The sequence below is a fragment of the Heterodontus francisci genome, chromosome 28 (genome assembly GCF_036365525.1).
Source record: "Heterodontus francisci isolate sHetFra1 chromosome 28, sHetFra1.hap1, whole genome shotgun sequence".
NCBI lineage: Eukaryota > Metazoa > Chordata > Chondrichthyes > Heterodontiformes > Heterodontidae > Heterodontus > Heterodontus francisci.
In genome coordinates this window covers 46,572,843-46,598,694 of record NC_090398.1, presented here as the reverse complement: position 1 = coordinate 46,598,694, position 25,852 = coordinate 46,572,843, and positions in this window count along the sequence as shown.

The following is a 25,852-nucleotide window of genomic DNA, read 5'->3' as shown; positions in this document are numbered from 1 at the left end:
CTCCTTCCCCACACACTGAAACCCCTTCCGCACACATTGAAACACATCTCCACACACTGAAACCCATCTCCACATACGGAAACCAATCCCCACACACTGAAACCCCTTCCCCACACACTGAAATACTTTCCCCACACACTGAACCCCTTCCCCACCCACGGAAATCCCTTCCCCATAACTGAAACACCTTCCTCACACACTGAAACACCTTCCCCACACACTGAAACCCCTTCCACTCACAGTTAAACTCTTCCCCACACCCTGAATCCCATTCCGCACACACTGAAACCCCTTCCCCACACACTGAATACCCTTCCGCACACAATGAAACACCTTCCCCACACATTGAAACACCTTCCCCACACACTGAATCCCCGTACCCACACACTGAAACCGCTTCCGCACACAATGAAACACCTTCCCCACAAACTGAAACCCCTTCCCCACACACTGAAGCACCTTCCACACACACTGAAACCACTTCCGCACACACTGAAACACCTTCCCAACACACTGAAACCCCTTCCCCACACTCTGAAACCCCTTCCCCACACACTGAAACCCCTTCCGCACGCACTGAAATACCTTCCGCACACACTGAAACAACATCCCCACACACTGAAACCCATCCTCACACACTGACACACATCCCCACACACTGAAACACCTTCCCCACACACTGAAACCCGATCCGCACAAAATGAAACCCATCCCCACACACTGAAACCCCTTCCCCTGACACTGAAAAACATTCTGCACACACTGAAACCCCTTCCCCAGACACTGAAATCAATCCCCACATACTCAAACCCATCCCCACACACTGAAACACCTTCCCCACACACTGAAACCCTTCCCCAAACACTGAAACACACCCCACACATTGAAACATATCCCCACACACTGAAACCCATCCCCACACACTGAAACCCATCCCCGCACACTGAAACACATCCCCACACACTGAAACACCTTCCCCACACACTGAAACCCCATCCTCACAGACCGGAACCCATCTACACACTGAAACCCCTTCACCACACACTGAAACACATTCCGCAAACACCGAAATTCCTTCTGCACACAGTGAAACCCATCCCCACAGACTGAAACCCATCCCCAAACACTGAAACACCTTCCCCCCACACTGAAACCCATCCCCACACACTGAAACTCATCCCCACACATTGAAACATCTTCCCCACACACTGAAACATCTTCCCCACACACTGAAACCCCTTCCCCACGCACTGAAACACCTTCCCCACACACTGAAGTGCCTTCCCCACACACTGAAACCCTTCCCCACACTCTGAAACACCTTCCCCACACACTGAAACACCTTCAGCACGCACTGAAACCCCTTCCCCACACACTGAAACCCTTCCCCACACACTGAAACTCATCCCCACACATTGAAACACATCCCCACACACTGAAACATCTTCCCCACACACTGAAACCCCTTCCCCACGCACTGAAACACCTTCCCCACACACTGAAGTCCCTTCCCCACACACTGAAACACTTCCCCACACTCTGAAACACCTTCCCCACACACTGAAACACCTTCAACACGCACTGAAACCCCTTCCGCACACACTGAAACCCATCCCCACACACTGAAACCCCACCACCACGCACTGAAACCCCTTCCCCACAGACTGAAACAACTTCCCCACACACTGCAACACATCCCCAGACACTGAAACCCATCCCCACACACTGAAACCCATCCCCACACACTGAAACACCTTCCCCACACAGAAATCCTTCCCCACACACTGAAACACATCCCCACACACTGAAACACATCTCCACACTCTGAAACAACTTCCCCACACAGAAATCCTTCCCCACACACTGAAACACATCCCCACACACTGAAACACATCTCCACACTCTGAAACAACTTCCCCACACACTGAAACACCTTCCCCAAATACTGAAACAACTTCCCCACACAGTGAAACCCCTTCCCCACACACTGAAACCGCGTCCCCACACACTGAAACCCCCTCCCCACGAACTGAAAAGCCTTCCCCAGACACTGAAACCCCTTCCCCACGAACTGAAAACACCTCCCCACGCACTGAAACCCCTTCCCCACACACTGAAACCCCTTCCCCACACACTGAAACGCTTCCCCACACACTGAAACCCTTCCCCACACACTGAAACCCTTCCCCACACACTGAAACCCTTCCCCATACACTGGAACACCTTCCCCATAACTGAAACCCCTTCCTCACACACTAAAACACCTTCCCCACACACTGAAACCCCTTTCACACACAGTTAAACCCTTCCCCACACACTGAAACCCATTCCCCACACACTGAAACCCCTTCCCCACACACTGAAACCCCTTCCGCACACAAAGAAACACCTTCCCAACGCAATGAAACACCTTCCCCACACACTGAATCCCCGTCCCCACACATTGAAACCGCTTCCGCACACAAGGAAACTCCTTCCCCACACACTGAAGCACCTTCCCCACACACTGAAGCACCTTCCCCACGCACTGAAACACCTTCCGCACACACTGAAACACCATCCGCACACACTGAAACCCATCCCCACACACTGAAACCCCTTCCCCACACACTGAAACACCTTCTGCGCACACTGAAATCCCTTCCGCACACAGTGAAACCCATCCCCACAGACTGAAACCAATCCCCACACATTGAAAACCATCCCCACACACTGAAACACCTTCCCCACACACTGAAACCCTTACCCACACACTGAACCACATCCCCACACATTGAAACACATCCCCACACACCGAAACACCTTCCCCACACACTGAAACCCTTTCCCGACACACTGAAACACCTTCCCCACACAGTGAAGTCCCTTCCCCACACACTGAAACCCTTCCCCACACTCTGAAACCCCTTCCCCACACACTGAAACACCTTCCACACGCACTGGAACCCCTTCCCCACACACTGAAACCCCTTCCCCACAAACTGAAACACCTTCCGCACACACTGAAACCCATCCCCACACACTGAAACCCATTCCCCACACACTGAAACCCCTTCCCCACACACTGAAACACATCCTCACAGACTGAAACACCTTCCCCACACACTGAAACCACTTCCGCACACATTGAAACCCATCCCCACACACTGAAACCCATCCCCACACACTGAAACCCATCCCCACACACTGAAACACCTTCCCCACACTGAAACCCTTCCCCACACTCTGAAACACATCCCCACACTCTGAAACACATCCCCACACGCTGAAACACATCCCCACACACTGAAACAACTTCCCTACACACTGAAACCCCTTCCCCACACTCTGAAACACCTTCCCCACACACTGAAACACCTTCCCCACATTCTGAAATACCTTCCCCACACACTGAAACACCTTCCACACACACTGACACCCTTTCCCCACACACTGAAACAACTTCCCCACACAGTGAAACCCCTTCCCCACCCACTGAAACCCCGTCCCCACACACTGAAACCCCGTCGCCAGACACTGAAACCCTTCCCCACACACTGAAACACTTCCCCACACACTGAAACACTTCCCCACACACTGAAACCGCTTCCCCACACACTGAAACCCCTTCCCCACACACTGAATCCCCTTCCACCAACACAGAAACCCTTCCCCACACTCTGAAACCCCTTCCCCACACTCTGAAACCCCTTCCCCACACAATGAAACCCTTCCCCACACTCTGAAACCCCTTCCCCACACGCTGAAACCCCTTCCCCACACACTGAAACCCCTTCCCCACACACTGAAACCCCTTCCTCACACACTGAAACCCCTTCCCCACACACTGAAACCCCTTCCGCACACACTGAAACCCATCCCCACACCCTGAAACCCCGCCCGCAGGCAATGAAACCCCTTCCCCACACAATGAAACACCTTTCCCACACACTGAAACACATCCCCACACACTGAAACACCTTGCCCACACACTGAAACCCCTTCTGCACACACTGAAACCCCTTCCCCACACTCTGTAACCCCTTCCCCCTCACTGAAACCCTTCCCCTCACTCTGAAACCCCATCCCCACTCACTGAAACCCCTTCCCCACACATTGAAACCCTTCCACACACTCTGAAACCCCTTCCCCACACACTGAAACACCATCCCCACACACTGAAACCCCTCCCCACACACTGAAACCCCTTCCCCACACACTGAAACACTTCCGCACACACTGAAACCCATCCCCACACACTGATACCCCACCCCCACACACTGAAACCCCTTCCCCACACGCTGAAACCACACCCCCACACACTGAAGCACATCCCCACACACTGAAACACCTTCCCCACACACTGAAACCCCTTCTGCAAACATTGAAACCCATCCCCACACCCTGAAACCCATCCCCACACACTGAAACCCATCCCCACAAACTGAAACAACTTCCCCACACACTGAAACCCTTCCCCACACACAGAAACACATCCCCACACACTGAAACACATCCCCACACACTGCAACACCTTCCCCACACACTGAAACCCCTTCCCCACACACTGAAACACCTTCCCCACACACTGAAACACCTTCCGCACACACTGAAACCCATCCCCACACACTGAAACCCCACCCCCACACATTGAAACCCCTTCCCCACACACTGAAACCGCTTCCCCACACACTGAAACACATCCCCACACACTGAAACACCTTCCCCACACACTGAAACCCCTTCCGCACACATTGAAACACATCCCCACACAATGAAACCCATCTCCACACACTGAAACACATTCTCACACACTGAAACCCATCCCCACAGACTGAAACCCCTTCCCCACACACTGAAACCCCTTCCGCAAACACTGAAACTCCTTCCCCACATACTGAAACCACTTCCCCACACACTGAAACCCCTTCGCACACACTGAAACCCCTTCCGCACACACTGAAACCCCTTCCACACACACTGGAACACCTTCCCCACACACTGAAACCCCTTCCCCACACACTGAAACCCCTTCCCCACACACTGAAACCCCTTCCGCGCACAGTGAACCCCTTCCCCACACACTGAAACCCCTTCCCCACACACTGAAACCCCTACCCCACACACTGAAACACCTTCCCCACACACTGAAACCCCTTCCCCACACACAGAAACACATCCCCACACACCGAAACCCCTTCCCCACACACTGAACCCCCTTCCGCACACACTGAAACCCCTTCCCCACACACTGAAACCACTTCCCCACACACTGAAACCCCTTCCGCACACACTGAAACCTCTTGCGCACACACTGAAACACCTTCCCCACACACTGAAACCCCTTCCCCACACACTGATATCCCTTCCCCACAGACTGAAACCCCTTCCACACACACTGAAACACCTTCCCCACACACTGAAACCCCTTCCCCACACACTGAAACCCCTTCCGCACACAGTGAAAGCCTTCCCCACACACTGAAGCCCCTTCCCCACACACTGAAACCCCTTCCCCACACACTGAAAAACATCCCCACACACTGAAACCCCTTCCGCACACACTGAAACACATCCCCACACACTGAAACACCTTCCCCACACACTGAAACCCCTTCCACCCACAGTGAAATCCCTTCCCCACACAGTGAAACCCTTCCCCACACACTGAAACACCTTCCTCACACACTGAAACACATCCCCACACACTGAAACTCCTTCCCCACACACTGAAACCCCTTCCCCACAGACTGAAACCCCTTCTGCAAACACTGAAACATCATCCCCACACACTGAAACCCCTTCCCCACACACTGAAACCCCTTCCCCACAAACTGATCCCCTTCCACACACACTGAAACCCCTTCCCCACACACTGAAACCCCGTCCCCACTCACTGAAACACATCCCCACACACTGAAACCCCTTCTCCACACACTGAAACCCCTTCCCCACACACTGAATCCCCTTCCACCCACACTGAAACCCTTCCCCACACTCTGAAACCCCTTCCCCACACAATGAAACCCTTCCCCACACGCTGAAACACCTTCCCCACACACTGAAACCCCTTCCCCACACACTGTAACCCCTTCCCCACACACTGAAACCCCTTCCGCACACACTGAAACCCATCCCCACACACTGAAACCCCACCCCCAGGCACTGAAACCCCTTCCCCACACAATGAAACACTTCCCCACACACTGAAACACATCCCCACATACTGAAACACCTTGCCCACACACTGAAACCCCTTCCGCACACACTGAAACCCCTTCCCCACACGCTGAAACCCATTTCCCACACGCTGAAACCCCTTCCCCCTCACTGAAACCCTTCCCCTCACTCTGAAACACCATCCCCACACACTGAAACCCCTTCCCCACACACTGAAACCCTTCCCCACACTCTGAAACCCCTTCCCCACACACTGAAACACCATCCCCACACACTGAAACCCCTTCCCCACACAGTGAAAGCCCTTCCCCACACACTGAAACACCTTTCCCACACACTGAAACACCTTTCCCACACACTGAAACCCCTTCCCCACACACTGAAACCCCTTCCCCACACACTGAAACCCCTTCCCCACACACTGAAACCCCTTCCGCACACACTGAAACCCATCCCCACACACTGAAACCCCACCCCCACACATTGAATCCCCTTCCCAACACACTGAAACCGCTTCCCCACGCACTGAAACACATCCCCACACACTGAAACACCTTCCCCACACACTGAAACCCCTTCCCCACACACTGAAACCCCTTCCCCACACACTGAAACCCCTTCCGCGCACAGTGAACCCCTTCCCCACACACTGAAACCCCTTCCCCACACACTGAAACCCCTACCCCACACACTGAAACACCTTCCCCACACACTGAAACCCCTTCCCCACACACAGAAACACATTCCCACACACCGAAACCCCTTCCCCACACACTGAACCCCCTTCCGCACACACTGAAACCCCTTCCCCACACACTGAAACCACTTCCCCACACACTGAAACCCCTTCCGCACACACTGAAACCTCTTGCGCACACACTGAAACACCTTCCCCACACACTGAAACCCCTTCCCCACACACTGATATCCCTTCCCCACAGACTGAAACCCCTTCCACACACACTGAAACACCTTCCCCACACACTGAAACCCCTTCCCCACACACTGAAACCCCTTCCGCACACAGTGAAAGCCTTCCCCACACACTGAAGCCCCTTCCCCACACACTGAAACCCCTTCCCCACACACTGAAAAACATCCCCACACACTGAAACCCCTTCCGCAAACACTGAAACACATCCCCACACACTGAAACACCTTCCCCACACACTGAAACCCCTTCCACCCACAGTGAAATCCCTTCCCCACACAGTGAAACCCTTCCCCACACACTGAAACACCTTCCTCACACACTGAAACACATCCCCACACACTGAAACTCCTTCCCCACACACTGAAACCCCTTCCCCACAGACTGAAACCCCTTCTGCAAACACTGAAACATCATCCCCACACACTGAAACCCCTTCCCCACACACTGAAACCCCTTCCCCACAAACTGATCCCCTTCCACACACACTGAAACCCCTTCCCCACACACTGAAACCCCGTCCCCACTCACTGAAACACATCCCCACACACTGAAACCCCTTCTCCACACACTGAAACCCCTTCCCCACACACTGAATCCCCTTCCACCCACACTGAAACCCTTCCCCACACTCTGAAACCCCTTCCCCACACAATGAAACCCTTCCCCACACGCTGAAACACCTTCCCCACACACTGAAACCCCTTCCCCACACACTGAAACCCCTTCCCCACACACTGAAACCCCTTCCGCACACACTGAAACCCATCCCCACACACTGAAACCCCACCCCCAGGCACTGAAACCCCTTCCCCACACAATGAAACACTTCCCCACACACTGAAACACATCCCCACATACTGAAACACCTTGCCCACACACTGAAACCCCTTCCGCACACACTGAAACCCCTTCCCCACACGCTGAAACCCATTTCCCACACGCTGAAACCCCTTCCCCCTCACTGAAACCCTTCCCCTCACTCTGAAACACCATCCCCACACACTGAAACCCCTTCCCCACACACTGAAACCCTTCCCCACACTCTGAAACCCCTTCCCCACACACTGAAACACCATCCCCACACACTGAAACCCCTTCCCCACACAGTGAAAGCCCTTCCCCACACACTGAAACACCTTTCCCACACACTGAAACACCTTTCCCACACACTGAAACCCCTTCCCCACACACTGAAACCCCTTCCCCACACACTGAAAACCCTTCCCCACACACTGAAACCCCTTCCGCACACACTGAAACCCATCCCCACACACTGAAACCCCACCCCCACACATTGAATCTCCTTCCCAACACACTGAAACCGCTTCCCCACACACTGAAACACATCCCCACACACTGAAACACCTTCCCCACACACTGAAACCCCTTCCGCACACATTGAAACACATCCCCACACACTGAAACCCATCTCCACACACTGAAACACATTCTCACACACTGAAACCCATCCCCACAGACTGAAACCCCTTCCCCACACACTGAAACCCCTTCCGCAAACACTGAAACTCCTTCCCCACATACTGAAACCACTTCCCCACACACTGAAACCCCTTCGCACACACTGAAACCCCTTCCGCACTCACTGAAACACCTTCCACACACACTGGAACACCTTCCCCACACACTGAAACCCCTTCCCCACACACTGAAACCCCTTCCGCGCACAGTGAACCCCTTCCCCACACACTGAAACCCCTTCCCCACACTCTGAAACACATCCCCACACACTGAAACCCCTTCCCCACACACTGAAACACCTTCTGCACACACTGAAACCCCTTCCCCACACACAGAAACACATCCCCACACACCGAAACCCCTTCCCCACACACTGAAACCCCTTCCGCACACACTAAAACTCCTTCCCCACACACTGAAACCACTTCCCCACACACTGAAACCTCTTCCGCACACACTGAAACACCTTCCCCACACACTGAAACCCCTTCCCCACACACTGATATCCCTTCCCCACAAACTGAAACCCCTTCCACACACACTGAAACACCTTCCCCACACACTGAAACCCCTTCCCCACACACTGAAACCCCTTCCGCACACAGTGAAACCCTTCCCCACACATAGAAGCCCCTTCCCCACACACTGAAACCCCTTCCCCACACACTGAAAAACATCCCCACACACTGAAACCCCTTCCGCACACACTGAAACACATCCCCACACACTGAAACACCTTCCCCACACACTGAAACCCCTTCCACCCACAGTGAAATCCCTTCCCCACACACTGAAACCCTTCCCCACACACTGAAACACCTTCCTCACACACTGAAACACATCCCCACACATTGAAACTCCTTCCCCACACACTGAAACCCTTTCCCCACAGACTGAAACCCCTTCTGCACACACTGAAACATCATCCCCACACACTGAAACCACTTCCCCACACACTGAAACCCCTTCCCCACAAACTGATCCCCTTCCACACACACTGAAACCCCTTCCCCACACACTGAAACCCCGTCCCCACTCACTGAAACACATTCCCACACACTGAAACCCCTTCTCCACACACTGAAACCCCTTCCCCACACACTGAATCCCTTTCCACCCACACTGAAACCCTTCCCCACACTCTGAAACCCCTTCCCCACACAATGAAACCCTTCCCCACACGCTGAAACACCTTCCCCACACACTGAAACCCCTTCCCCACACACTGAAACCCCTTCCGCACACACTGAAACCCATCCCCACACACTGAGACCCCACCCCCAGGCACTGAAACCCCTTCCCCACACAATGAAACACCTTCCCCACACACTGAAACACATCCCCACATACTGAAACACCTTGCCCACACACTGAAACCCCTTCCGCACACACTGAAACCCCTTCCACACACGCTGAAACCCCTTTCCCACACGCTGAAACCCCTTCCCCCTCACTGAAACCCTTCCCCTCACTCTGAAACACCATCCCCACACACTGAAACCCCTTCCCCACACTCTGAAACCCTTCCCCACACTCTGAAACCCCTTCCCCACACACTGAAACACCATCCCCACACACTGAAACCCCTTCCCCACACAGTGAAAGCCCTTCCCCACACACTGAAACACCTTTCCCACACACTGAAACACCTTTCCCACACACTGAAACCCCTTCCCCACACACTGAAACCCCTTCCCCACACACTGAAACCCCTTCCGCACACACTGAAACCCATCCCCACACACTGATACCCCACCCCCACTCACTGAAACCCCTTCCCCACACAATGAAACCCCTTCCCCACACACTGAAACACATCCCCACACACTGAAACACCTTCCCCACACACTGAAACCCCTTCCGCAAACATTGAAACCCATCCCCACACACTGAAACCCATCCCCACACACTGAAACCCATCCCCACAGACTGAAACACCTTCCCCACACACTGAAACCCTTCCCCACACACAGAAGCACATCCCCACACACTGACACACATCCCCACACACTGCAACACCTTCCCCACACACTGAAACCCCTTCCCCACACACTGAAACACCTTCCGCACACACTGAAACCCATCCCCACACACTGAAACCACACCCCCACACATTGAAACCCCTTCCCCACACATTGAAACCCCTTCCCCACACATTGAAACCCCTTCCCCACACACTGAAACCCCTTCCCCACACACTGAAACACATCCCCACACACTGAAACTCCTTCCCCACACACTGAAACCCCTTCCGCACACATTGAAACACATCTCCACACACTGAAACCCATCTCCACATACGGAAACCAATCCCCACACACTGAAACCCCTTCCCCACACACTGAAATACTTTCCCCACACACTGAACCCCTTCCCCACCCACGGAAACCCCTTCCCCATAACTGAAACACCTTCCTCACACACTGAAACACCTTCCCCACACACTGAAACCCCTTCCACTCACAGTTAAACTCTTCCCCACACCCTGAATCCCATTCCGCACACACTGAAACCCCTTCCCCACACACTGAATACCCTTCCGCACACAATGAAACACCTTCCCCACACATTGAAACACCTTCCCCACACACTGAATCCCCGTACCCACACACTGAAACCGCTTCCGCACACAATGAAACACCTTCCCCACAAACTGAAACCCCTTCCCCACACACTGAAGCACCTTCCACACACACTGAAACCACTTCCGCACACACTGAAACACCTTCCCAACACACTGAAACCCCTTCCCCACACTCTGAAACCCCTTCCCCACACACTGAAACCCCTTCCGCACGCACTGAAATACCTTCCGCACACACTGAAACAACATCCCCACACACTGAAACCCATCCTCACACACTGACACACATCCCCACACACTGAAACACCTTCCCCACACACTGAAACCCGATCCGCACAAAATGAAACCCATCCCCACACACTGAAACCCCTTCCCCTGACACTGAAAAACATTCTGCACACACTGAAACCCCTTCCCCAGACACTGAAATCAATCCCCACATACTCAAACCCATCCCCACACACTGAAACACCTTCCCCACACACTGAAACCCTTCCCCAAACACTGAAACACACCCCACACATTGAAACATATCCCCACACACTGAAACCCATCCCCACACACTGAAACCCATCCCCGCACACTGAAACACACCCCCACACACTGAAACACCTTCCCCACACACTGAAACCCCATCCTCACAGACCGGAACCCATCTACACACTGAAACCCCTTCACCACACACTGAAACACATTCCGCAAACACCGAAATTCCTTCTGCACACAGTGAAACCCATCCCCACAGACTGAAACCCATCCCCAAACACTGAAACACCTTCCCCCCACACTGAAACCCATCCCCACACACTGAAACTCATCCCCACACATTGAAACATCTTCCCCACACACTGAAACATCTTCCCCACACACTGAAGTGCCTTCCCCACACACTGAAACCCTTCCCCACACTCTGAAACACCTTCCCCACACACTGAAACACCTTCAGCACGCACTGAAACCCCTTCCCCACACACTGAAACCCTTCCCCACACACTGAAACTCATCCCCACACATTGAAACACATCCCCACACACTGAAACATCTTCCCCACACACTGAAACCCCTTCCCCACGCACTGAAACACCTTCCCCACACACTGAAGTCCCTTCCCCACACACTGAAACACTTCCCCACACTCTGAAACACCTTCCCCACACACTGAAACACCTTCAACACGCACTGAAACCCCTTCCGCACACACTGAAACCCATCCCCACGCACTGAAACCCCTTCCCCACAGACTGAAACAACTTCCCCACACACTGCAACACATCCCCAGACACTGAAACCCATCCCCACACACTTAAACCCATCCCCACACACTGAAACACCTTCCCCACACAGAAATCCTTCCCCACACACTGAAACACATCCCCACACACTGAAACACATCTCCACACTCTGAAACAACTTCCCCACACACTGAAACACCTTCCCCACATACTGAAACAACTTCCCCACACAGTGAAACCCCTTCCCCACACACTGAAACCGCGTCCCCACACACTGAAACCCCCTCCCCACGAACTGAAAAGCCTTCCCCAGACACTGAAACCCCTTCCCCACGAACTGAAAACACCTCCCCACGCACTGAAACCCCTTCCCCACACACTGAAACCCCTTCCCCACACACTGAAACACTTCCCCACACACTGAAACCCTTCCCCACACACTGAAACCCTTCCCCACACACTGAAACCCTTCCCCATACACTGGAACACCTTCCCCATAACTGAAACCCCTTCCTCACACACTAAAACACCTTCCCCACACACTGAAACCCCTTTCACACACAGTTAAACCCTTCCCCACACACTGAAACCCATTCCCCACACACTGAAACCCCTTCCCCACACACTGAAACCCCTTCCGCACACAAAGAAACACCTTCCCAACGCAATGAAACACATTTCCCCACACACTGAATCCCCGTCCCCACACATTGAAACCGCTTCCGCACACAAGGAAACTCCTTCCCCACACACTGAAGCACCTTCCCCACACACTGAAGCACCTTCCCCACGCACTGAAACACCTTCCGCACACACTGAAACACCATCCGCACACACTGAAACCCATCCCCACACACTGAAACCCCTTCCCCACACACTGAAACACCTTCTGCTCACACTGAAATCCCTTCCGCACACAGTGAAACCCATCCCCACAGACTGAAACCAATCCCCACACATTGAAACCCATCCCCACACACTGAAACACCTTCCCCACACACTGAAACCCTTACCCACACACTGAACCACATCCCCACACATTGAAACACATCCCCACACACCGAAACACCTTCCCCACACACTGAAACCCCTTCCCGACACACTGAAACACCTTCCCCACACAGTGAAGTCCCTTCCCCACACACTGAAACCCTTCCCCACACTCTGAAACCCCTTCCCCACACACTGAAACACCTTCCACACGCACTGGAACCCCTTCCCCACACACTGAAACCCCTTCCCCACAAACTGAAACACCTTCCGCACACACTGAAACCCATCCCCACACACTGAAACCCATTCCCCACACACTGAAACCCCTTCCCCACACACTGAAACACATCCTCACAGACTGAAACACCTTCCCCACACACTGAAACCACTTCCGCACACATTGAAACCCATCCCCACACACTGAAACCCATCCCCACACACTGAAACCCATCCCCACACACTGAAACACCTTCCCCACACTGAAACCCTTCCCCACACTCTGAAACACATCCCCACACTCTGAAACACATCCCCACACGCTGAAACACATCCCCACACACTGAAACAACTTCCCTACACACTGAAACCCCTTCCCCACACTCTGAAACACCTTCCCCACACACTGAAACACCTTCCCCACATTCTGAAATACCTTCCCCACACACTGAAACACCTTCCACACACACTGACACCCTTTCCCCACACACTGAAACAACTTCCCCACACAGTGAAACCCCTTCCCCACCCACTGAAACCCCGTCCCCACACACTGAAACCCCGTCGCCAGACACTGAAACCCTTCCCCACACACTGAAACACTTCCCCACACACTGAAACACTTCCCCACACACTGAAACCGCTTCCCCACGAACTGAAACCCCTTCCCCACACACTGAAACCCCGTTCCCACACACTGAAACCCTTCTCCACACACTGAAACCCCTTCCCCACACATTGAAACCCCTTCCCCACACACTGAAAACCTTCCCCACACACTGGAACCCCTTCCCCATAACGGAAACCCCTTCCTCACACACTGAAACACCTTCCCCACACACTGAAACCCCTTCCACACACAGTTAAACCCTTCCCCACACACTGAAACGCTTTCCCCACACACTGAAATCCCTTCCCCACACAATGAAACACCTTCCGCACACAATGAAACATCTTCCCCACACAATGAAATACCTTCCCCTCACACTGAATCCCCGTCCCCACAGACTGAAACCAATGCCCATACACTGAAACCCATCCCCACACACTGAAACAACTTCCCCACATACTGAAACCCTTCCCTACACACTGAAACACATCCCCACACATTGAAACACATCCCCACACACTGAAACCCTTCCCCACACTCTGAAACCCCTTCGCCACACACTGAAACCCGTTCCGCACACAGTGAAACCCATCCCCACAGACTGAAACCAATCCCCACACACTGAAACACCTTCCCCACACACTGAAACCCCTTCCGCACACACTGAAACCCATCCCCACACACTGAAACCCATCCCCACACACTGAAACACCTTCCCCACACTGAAACCCTTCCCGACACACTGAAACACATCCCCACACACTGAAACACATCCCCACACTCTGAAACAACTTCCCCACACACTGAAACCCCTTACCCACACTCTGAAACACCTTCCCCACACACTGAAACACCTTCCCCACATATTGAAATACCTTCCTCACACATTGAAACACCTTGCACACACACTGACAGCATTTCCCCACACAATGAAACCCCTTCCCCACACACTGAAACAACTTCCCCACCCAGTGAAACCCCGTCCCCACACACTGAAACCCCGTCCCCAGACACTGAAACCCTTCCCCACACACTGAAACACTTCCCCACACACTGAAACCCTTCCCCACAAACTGAACACCCTTCCCCACACACTGAAACCCTTCCCCACACACTGAAACCCCTTCCCCATAACAGAAACCCCTTCCTCACACACTGATACCCATTCCCCACACACTGAATCCCCTTCCCCACACACTGAATCCCCTTCCACACACTGAATCCCCTTCCACACACACTGAAACACCTTCCCCACACAATGAAACACCCTCCCCACACACTGAATCCCCGTCCCCACACACTGAAACAGCTTCCGCACACAATGAAATACCTTCCCCACACACTGAAACACCTTCCCCACACACTGAAACACCTTCCACACACACTGAAACCACTTCCGCACACACTGAAACACCTTCCCAACACACTGAAACCCCTTCCCCACATTCTGAAACCCCTTCCGCACACAATGAAACATCTTCCCCACACAATGAAATACCTTCCCCTCACACTGAATCCCCGTCCCCACAGACTGAAACCAATGCCCACACACTGAAACCCATCCCCACACACTGAAACAACTTCCCCACATACTGAAACCCTTCCCTACACACTGAAACACATCCCCACACATTGAAACACATCCCCACACACTGAAACCCTTCCCCACACTCTGAAACCCCTTCGCCACACACTGAAACCCGTTCCGCACACAGTGAAACCCATCCCCACAGACTGAAACCAATCCCCACACACTGAAACACCTTCCCCACACACTGAAACCCCTTCCGCACACACTGAAACCCATCCCCACACACTGAAACCCATCCCCACACACTGAAACACCTTCCCCACACTGAAACCCTTCCCGACACACTGAAACACATCCCCATACACTGAAACACATCCCCACACTCTGAAACAACTTCCCCACACACTGAAACCCCTTACCCACAATCTGAAACACCTTCCCCACACACTGAAACACCTTCCCCACATATTGAAATACCTTCCTCACACATTGAAACACCTTGCACACACACTGACAGTATTTTCCCACACAATGAAACCCCTTCCCCACACACTGAAACAACTTCCCCACCCAGTGAAACCCCGTCCCCACACACTCAAACCCCGTCCCCAGACAATGAAACCCTTCCCCACACACTGAAACACTTCCCCACACACTGAAACACTTCCCCACAAACTGAACACCCTTCCCCGCACACTGAAACCCTTCCCCACACACTGAAACCCCTTCCCCATAACAGAAACCACTTCCTCACACACTGATACCCATTCCCCACACACTGAATCCCCTTCCCCACACACTGAATCCCCTTCCACACACTGAATCCCCTTCCACACACACTGAAACACCTTCCCCACACAATGAAACACCCTCCCCACACACTGAATCCCCGTCCCCACACACTGAAACAGCTTCCGCACACAATGAAATACCTTCCCCACACACTGAAACACCTTCCCCACACACTGAAACACCTTCCACACACACTGAAACCACTTCCGCACACACTGAAACACCTTCCCAACACACTGAAACCCCTTCCCCACACTCTGAAACCCCTTCCCCACACACTGAAACCCCTTCCGCACACACTGAAACCCATCCCCACACACTGAAACCAATCCCCACACACTGAAACCCATCCCCACACACTGAAACACCTTCCCCACACACTGAAACCCTTCGCAACACACTGAAACACATCCCCACACATTGAAACACATCCCCACACACTGAAACACCTTCCCCACACACTGAAACCATTCCCCAAACACTGAAACACATCCCCACACACTGAAACACATCCCCACACACTGAAACACATCCCCACACACTGAAACACGTCCCCACACACTGAAACACCTTCCCCACACACTGAAACCCAATCGCACACACTGACACCCATCCCCACACACTGAAAGCCCTTCCCCACACACTGAAACACCTTCCGCACACACTGAAACCACTTCCGCACACAGTGAAACCCATCCCCACAGACTGAAACCAATCCCCACACACTGAAGCACCTTCCCCACACACTGAAACCCTTCCCCACACACTGAAACCCTTCCCCACACACTGAAACACATCCCCACACATTGAAAATCATCCCCACACACTGAAGCACCTTCCCCACACACTGAAACCCTTCCACACACACTGAAACCCCTTCCCCATAACTGAAACCCATTCCTCACACACTGAAACACCTTCCCCACACACTGAAACCCTTCCCCACACACTGAAACCCTTCCCCACACACTGATTCCCTTCCCCACACACTGAAACCCCTTCCCCATAACTGAAACCCCTTCCTCACACACTGAAACACCTTCCCCACACACTGAAACCCCTTCCACACACAGTTAAACCATTCCCCACACACTGAAACCCATTCCCCACACACTGAAACCCCTTCCCCACACACTGAATCCCCTTCCGCACACAATGAAACACCTTCCCCACACAATGAAACACCTTCCCGACACACTGAATCCCCGTCCCCACACACTGAAACCGCTTCCGCACACAATGAAATACCTTCCCCACACACTGAAACACCTACCCCAAACACTGAAACACCTTCCACACACACTGAAACTACTTCCGCACACACTGAAACACCTTCCCAACACACTGAAACCCCTTCCCCACACACTGAAACCCCTTCCCCACACACTGAAACCCCTTCCGCACACTCTGAAATCCCTTCCCCACACACTGAAACACCTTCCCCACACACTGAACCCCTTCCGCACACACTGAAACCCATCCCCACACACTCAAACACATCCCCACACACAGAAACACCTTCCCCACTCACTGAAACCCCATCCACACACAGTGAAACGCATCCCCACAGACTGAAACACCTTCCCCACACACTGAAACACATTCCGCACACAGTGAAACCCATCCCCACACACTGAAACCAATCCCCACACACTGAAACCTATCCCCAAACACTGAAACACCTTCCCCACACACTGAAACCCTTCCCCACACACTGCAACACATCCCCACACATTGAAACACATCCCCACACACTGAAGCCCATCCCCACTCACTGAAACCAATCCCCACACACTGAAACACATCCCCACACACTGAAACACCTTCCCCACACACTGCAACCCAATGGCACACACTGAAACCCATCCCCACACACTGAAAGCCCTTCCCCACACACTGAAACCCCTTCCGCAGACACTGAAACCACTTCCGCACACAGTGAAACACATCCCCAAAGACTGAAACAAATCCCCACACACTGAAACCCATCCCCACACACTGAAACACCTTCCCCACACACTGAAACCCTTCCCCACACACTGAAACCCCTTCCACACACACTGAAACACCTTCCCCACACGCTGAAGTCCCTTCCCCACACACTGAAACCCTTCCCCACACTCTGAAACCCCTTCCCCACACACTGAAACACCTTCCAATCGCACTGAAACTCCTTCCCCACATACTGAAACCCCTTCCCCACACACTGAAACCACTTCCGAACACACTGAAGCCCATCCCCACACACTGAAACCACACCCCCACACACTGAAACCCCTTCCCCACACACTGAAACCCCTTCCCCACACTCTGAAACACATCCCCACACACTGAAACACCTTCCCCACACACTGAAACCCCTTCTGCACACATTGAAACCCATCCCCACATACTGAAACACCTTCCCCACACACAGAAACCCCTTCCGCACACACTGAAACACCTTCCGCACACACTGAAATCCCTTCCCCACACACTGAAACACCTTCCCCACACACTGAATCCCCTTCCGCACACATTGAAACCCATCCCCACACACTGAAACACATCCCCACACACTGAAACACCTTCCCCACACACTGAAACCCCATCCGCACACACTGAAACCCATCCCCACACACTGAAACCCCTTCCAATCGCACTGAAACCCCTTCCCCACACACTGAAACCCCTTCCCCACACACTGAAACCCCTTCCGAACACAGTGAAACCCATCCCCACACACTGAAACCACACCCCCACACACTGAAACCCCTTCCCCACACACTGAAACCCCTTCCCCACACACTGAAAGACATCCCCACACACTGAAACACCTTCCCCACACACTAAAACCCCTTCCGCACACATTGAAACCCATCCCCACATACTGAAACACCTTCCCCACACACTGAAACCCCATCCGCACACACTGAAACCCATCCCCACACACTGAAACCCCTTCCCCACACACTGAAACAAATTCCTCACACAATGAAACCCCTTCCGCACACAGTGAAACCGCTTCCCCACACACTGAAACCAATCCCCACACAGTGAAACCCATCCCCACACACTGAAACCCATCCCCACACACTGAAACACCTTCCCCACACACTGAAACCCTTCCCCACACACTCAAACACATCCCCACACATTGAAACAAATCCCCACACACTGAAACCCATCCCCACACATTGAAATCCATCCCCACACACTGAAACACATCCCCACACACTGAAACACCTTCCCACACACTGGAACCCCATCCGCACACACTGAAACACATCCCCACACACTGAAACCCCTTCACCACACACTGAAACCCCTTCCCCACACACTGAAACACCTTCCGCATACACTGAAACCCCTTCCGCACACAGTGAAACCCATACCCACAGACTGAAACCAATCCCCACACACTGAAACCTTTCCCCACAAAGTTAAACACATCCCCACACATTGAAACACATCCCCACACACTGAAACACCTTCCCCACACTCTGAAACCCCTTCTCCACACACTGAAACACCTTCCCCACACATTGAAACACATCCCCACACACTGAAACACCTACACCACAAACTGAAAACACTTCCCCACACACTGAATCACCTTCCCCACACACTGAAGACCCTTCCCCACACACTGAAACACTTCCCCACACTCTGAAACCCCTTCCCCACACACTGAAACACCTTCCACACGCACTGAAACCCCTTACCCACACACTGAAACCCCTTCCCCACACACTGAAACCCCTTCGCTACACACTGAAAGCCCTTCCGCACACACTGAAACACATCCCCACACACTGAAACCCCTTCCGCACACATTGAAACCCATCCCCATACACTGAAACACCTTCCCCACACACTGAAACCCCTTACGCACATACTGAAACCCCTTCCGCACACACTGAAATCCCTTCCCCACACACTGAAACACCTTCCACATACACAGAAACCCCTTCCGCACACACTGAAACCCATCCCCACACTAGAATCACATCCCCACACACTGAAACATATCCCACCCACTGAAACACCTTCCCCACACACTGAAACCCCATCCGCACACACTGAAACCCCATCCGCACACACTGAAACCCATCCCCACACACTGAAACCCCTTCCCCACACACTGAAACATACTCCGCGCACACTGAAACCCCTTCCGCACACAGTGAAACCCATCCCCACACACGGAAACCCATCCCCACACACGGAAACCAATCCCCACACACTGAAACCCATCCCCACACACTGAAACCCATCCCCACACACTGAAACACCTTCCCCACACTGAAACACCTTCCCCACACTGAAACCCTTCCCCACACACTGAAACACATCCCCACACACTGAAACACATCCCCACACTCTGAAACAACTTCCCCACAAACTGAAACCCCTTCCCCACACTCTGAAACACCTTCCCCACACACAGAAACACCTTCCCCACATATTGAAATACCTTCCTCACACACTGAAACACCTTCCACATGCACTGACACCATTTCCCCACACACTGAAACCCCTTCCCCACACACTGAAACCCCTTCCGCACACAGTGAAACACATCCCCACACACTGAAACCAATCCCCACACACTGAAACCCATCCCCACACAGTGAAACCCTTCCCCACACACTGAAACACATCCCCACACACAAACACATCCCCACACTCTGAAACAACTTCCCCACAAACTGAAACCCCTTCCCCACACTCTGAAACTCATTCCCCACACACAGAAACACCTTCCCCACATATTGAAATACCTTCCTCACACACTGAAACACCTTCCACATACACTGACACCATTTCCCCACACACTGAAACCCCTTCCGCACACACTGAAACCCCTTCCGCACACAGTGAAACCCATCCCCAAACACTGAAACCAATCCCCACATACTGAAACCCATCCCCACACACTGAAACCCATCCCCACACACTGAAACACCTTCCCCACACTGAAACACCTTCCCCACACTGAAACCCTTCCCCACACACTGAAACACATCCCCACACACTGAAACACATCCCCACACTCTGAAACAACTTCCCCACAAACTGAAACCCCTTCCCCACACTCTGAAACACCTTCCCCACATATTGAAATACCTTCCTCACACACTGAAACACCTTCCACATACACTGACACCCTTTCCCCACACACTGAAACCCCTTCCCCACACACTGAAACACCTTCCCCACACACTGAAACCCCTTCCCCACACACTGAAACCCCTTCCGCACACACTGAGACCCATCCCCACACACTGAAACCCATCCCCACACACTGAAACACATCCCCACACACTGAAACACCTTCCCCACACACTGAAACCCCATCCGCACACACTGAAACCCATCCCCACACACTGAAACCCCTTCCCCACACACTGAAACACATTCCGCACACACTGAAACACCTTCCGCACACAGTGAAACCGCTTCCCCACACACTGAAACCAATCCCCACACACTGAAACCCATCTCCACACACTGAAACAACTTCCCCACACACTGAAAACCTTCCCCACAAACTGAAACACATCCCCACACATTGAAACACATCCCCACACACTGACACCCATCCCCACACACTGAAATCCATCCCCACACACTGAAACACATCCCCACACACTGAAACACCTTCCCCACACACTGTAACCCAATCCGCACACACTGAAACACAACCCCACACACAGAAAGCCCTTCCCCACACACTGAAACACCTTCCGCACACACTGAAACCACTTCCGCACACAGTGAAACCCATCCCCACAGACTGAAACCAATCCCCACACACTGAAACCCATCCCCACACACTGAAACACCTTCCCCACACACTGAAACCCTTCCCCACACACTGAAACACATCCCCACACATTGAAAAACATCCCCACACACTGAAACACCTTCCCCACACACTGAAACCCTTCCACACACACTGAAACCCCTTCCCCATAACTGAAACCCCTTCCTCACACACTGAAACACCTTCCCCACACACTGAAACCCTTCCCCACACACTGAAACCCTTCCCCACACACTGATTCCCTTCCCCACACACTGAAACCCCTTCCCCGTAACTGAAACCCCTTCCTCACACACTGAAACACCTTCCCCACACACTAAAACCCCTTCCACACACAGTTAAACCATTCCCCACACACTGAAACACATTCCCCACACACTGAAACAACTTCCCCACACACTGAATCCCCTTCCGCACACAATGAAACACCTTCCCCACACAATGAAACTCCTTCCCGACACACTGAATCCCCGTCCCCACACACTGAAACCGCTTCCGCACACAATGAAATACCTTCCCCACACACTGAAACACCTACCCCAAACACTGAAACACCTTCCACACACACTGAAACTACTTCCGCACACACTGAAACACCTTCCCAACACACTGAAACCCCTTCCCCACACACTGAAACCCCTTCCGCACACTCTGAAATCCCTTCCCCACACACTGAAACACCTTCCCCACACACTGAACCCCTTCCGCACAAACGGAAACCCATCCCCACACACTGAAACACATCCCCACACACTGAAACACATCCCCACACACAGAAACACCTTCCCCACTCACTGAAACCCCATCCGCACACACTGAAACGCATCCCCACACACTGAAACACTTTCCCCACACACTGAAACACATTCCGCACACAGTGAAACCCATCCCCACACACTGAAACCAAACCCCACACACTGAAACCTATCCCCAAACACTGAAACACCTTCCCCACACACTGAAACCCTTCCCCACACACTGCAACACATCCCCACACATTGAAACACATCCCCACACACTGAAGCCCATCCCCACTCACTGAAACCAATCCCCACACACTGCAACACATCCCCACACACTGAAACACCTTCCCCACACACTGAAACCCAATGGCACACACTTAAACCCATCCCCACACACTGAAAGCCCTTCCCCACACACTGAAACCCCTTCCGCACACACTGAAACCACTTCCGAACACAGTGAAACACATCCCCACAGACTGAAACCAATCCTCACACAACTGAAACCCATCCCCACACACTGAAACACCTTCCCCACACACTGAAACCCTTCCCCACACACTGAAACCCCTTCCACACACACTGAAACACCTTCCCCACACGCTGAAGTCCCTTCCCCACACTCTGAAACCCCTTCCCCACACTCTGAAACCCCTTCCCCACACACTGAAACACCTTCCAATCGCACTGAAACTCCTTCCCCACACACTGAAACCCCTTCCCCACACACTGAAACACCTTCCGAACACACTGAAGCCCATCCCCACACACTGAAACCACACCCCCACACACTGAAACCCCTTCCCCACACACTGAAACCCCTTCCCCACACACTGAAACACATCCCCACACACAAACACCTTCCCCACACACTGAAACCCCTTCCGCACACATTGAAACCCATCCCCACATACTGAAACACCTTCCCCACACACTGAAACCCCGTCCGCACACACTGAAACCCCTTTCGCACACACTGAAATCCCTTCCTCACACACTGAAACACCATCCCCACACACTGAAACCACTTCCGCACACACTGAAACCCATCCCCACACACTGAAACACCTTCCCCACACACTGAAACCCCATCCGCACACACTGAAACCCATCCCCACACACTGAAACCCCTTCCAATCGCACTGAAACCCCTTCCCCACACACTGAAACCCCTTCCCCACACACTGAAACCCCTTCCGAACACACTGAAACCCATCCCCACACACTGAAACCCCTTCCCCACACACTGAAACCCCTTCCCCACATACTGAAACCCCTTCCCCACTCACTGAAACACTTCCCCACACTCTGAAACCCCTTCCCCACACACTGAAACACCTTCCAATCGCACTGAAACCCCTTCCGCACACACTGAAACCCCTTCCCCACACACTGAAACCCCTTCCGAACACAGTGAAACCCATCCCCAAACACTGAAACCACACCCCCACACACTGAAACCCCTTCCCCACACACTGACACCCCTTCCCCACACACTGAAACACATCCCCACACACTGAAACACCTTCCCCACACACTGAAACCCCTTCCGCCCACATTGAAACCCATCCCCACATACTGAAACACCTTCCCCACACACTGAAACCCCTTCCACACATACTGAAACACCTTCCCCACACGCTGAAGTCCCTTCCCCACACACTGAAACACTTCCCCACACTCTGAAACCCCTTCCACACACACTGAAACACCTTCCAATCGCACTGAAACCCCTTCCCCACACACTGAAACCCCTTCCCCAAACACTGAAACCCCTTCCGAACACACTGAAACCCATCCCCACACACTGAAACCACACCCCCACACACTGAAACGCCTTCCCCACACACTGAAACCCCTTCGCCACACACTGAAACACATCCCCACACACTGAAACACCTTCCCCACACACTGAAACCCCTTCCGCACACATTGAAACCCATCCCCACATACTGAAACACCTTCCCCGCACACTGAAACCCCTTCCGCACACACTGAAACCCCTTCCGCGCACACTGAAATCCCTTCCCCACACACTGAAACACGTTCCCCACACATTGAAACACCTTCCGCACGCACTGAAACCCATCCCCACACACTGAAACAGATCCCCACACACTGAAACACATCCACACACACTGAAACACCTTCCCCACACACTGAAACCCCATCCGCACACACTGAAACCCATCCCCACACACTGAAACACCTTCCCCACGCACTGAAACACATTCCGCACACACTGAATCCCCTTCCGCACACAGTGAAACTGCTTCCCCACACACTGAAACCAATCCCCACACAGTGAAACCCATCCCCACACACTGAAACCCATCCCCACACACTGAAACACCTTCCCCACACACTGAAACACTTCCCCACACACTGAAACACATCCCCACACATTGAAACACATCCCCACACACTGAAACCCATCCCCACACACTGAAATCCATCCCCACACACTGAAACACATCCCCACACACTGAAACCCCTTCCCCACACACTGAAACCCCTTCCCCACACACTGAAACACCTTCCGCACACACTGAAACCTCTTCCGCACACAGTGAAACCCATACCCACAGACTGAAACCCATACCCACAGACTGAAACCAATCCCCACACACTGAAACCCATCCCCACACACTGAAACCCTTCCCCACACAGTTAAACACATCCTCACACATTGAAACACATCCCCACACACTGAAACACCTTCCCCACACACTGAAACCCCTTCCCCACACACTAAAACACCTTCCCCAAA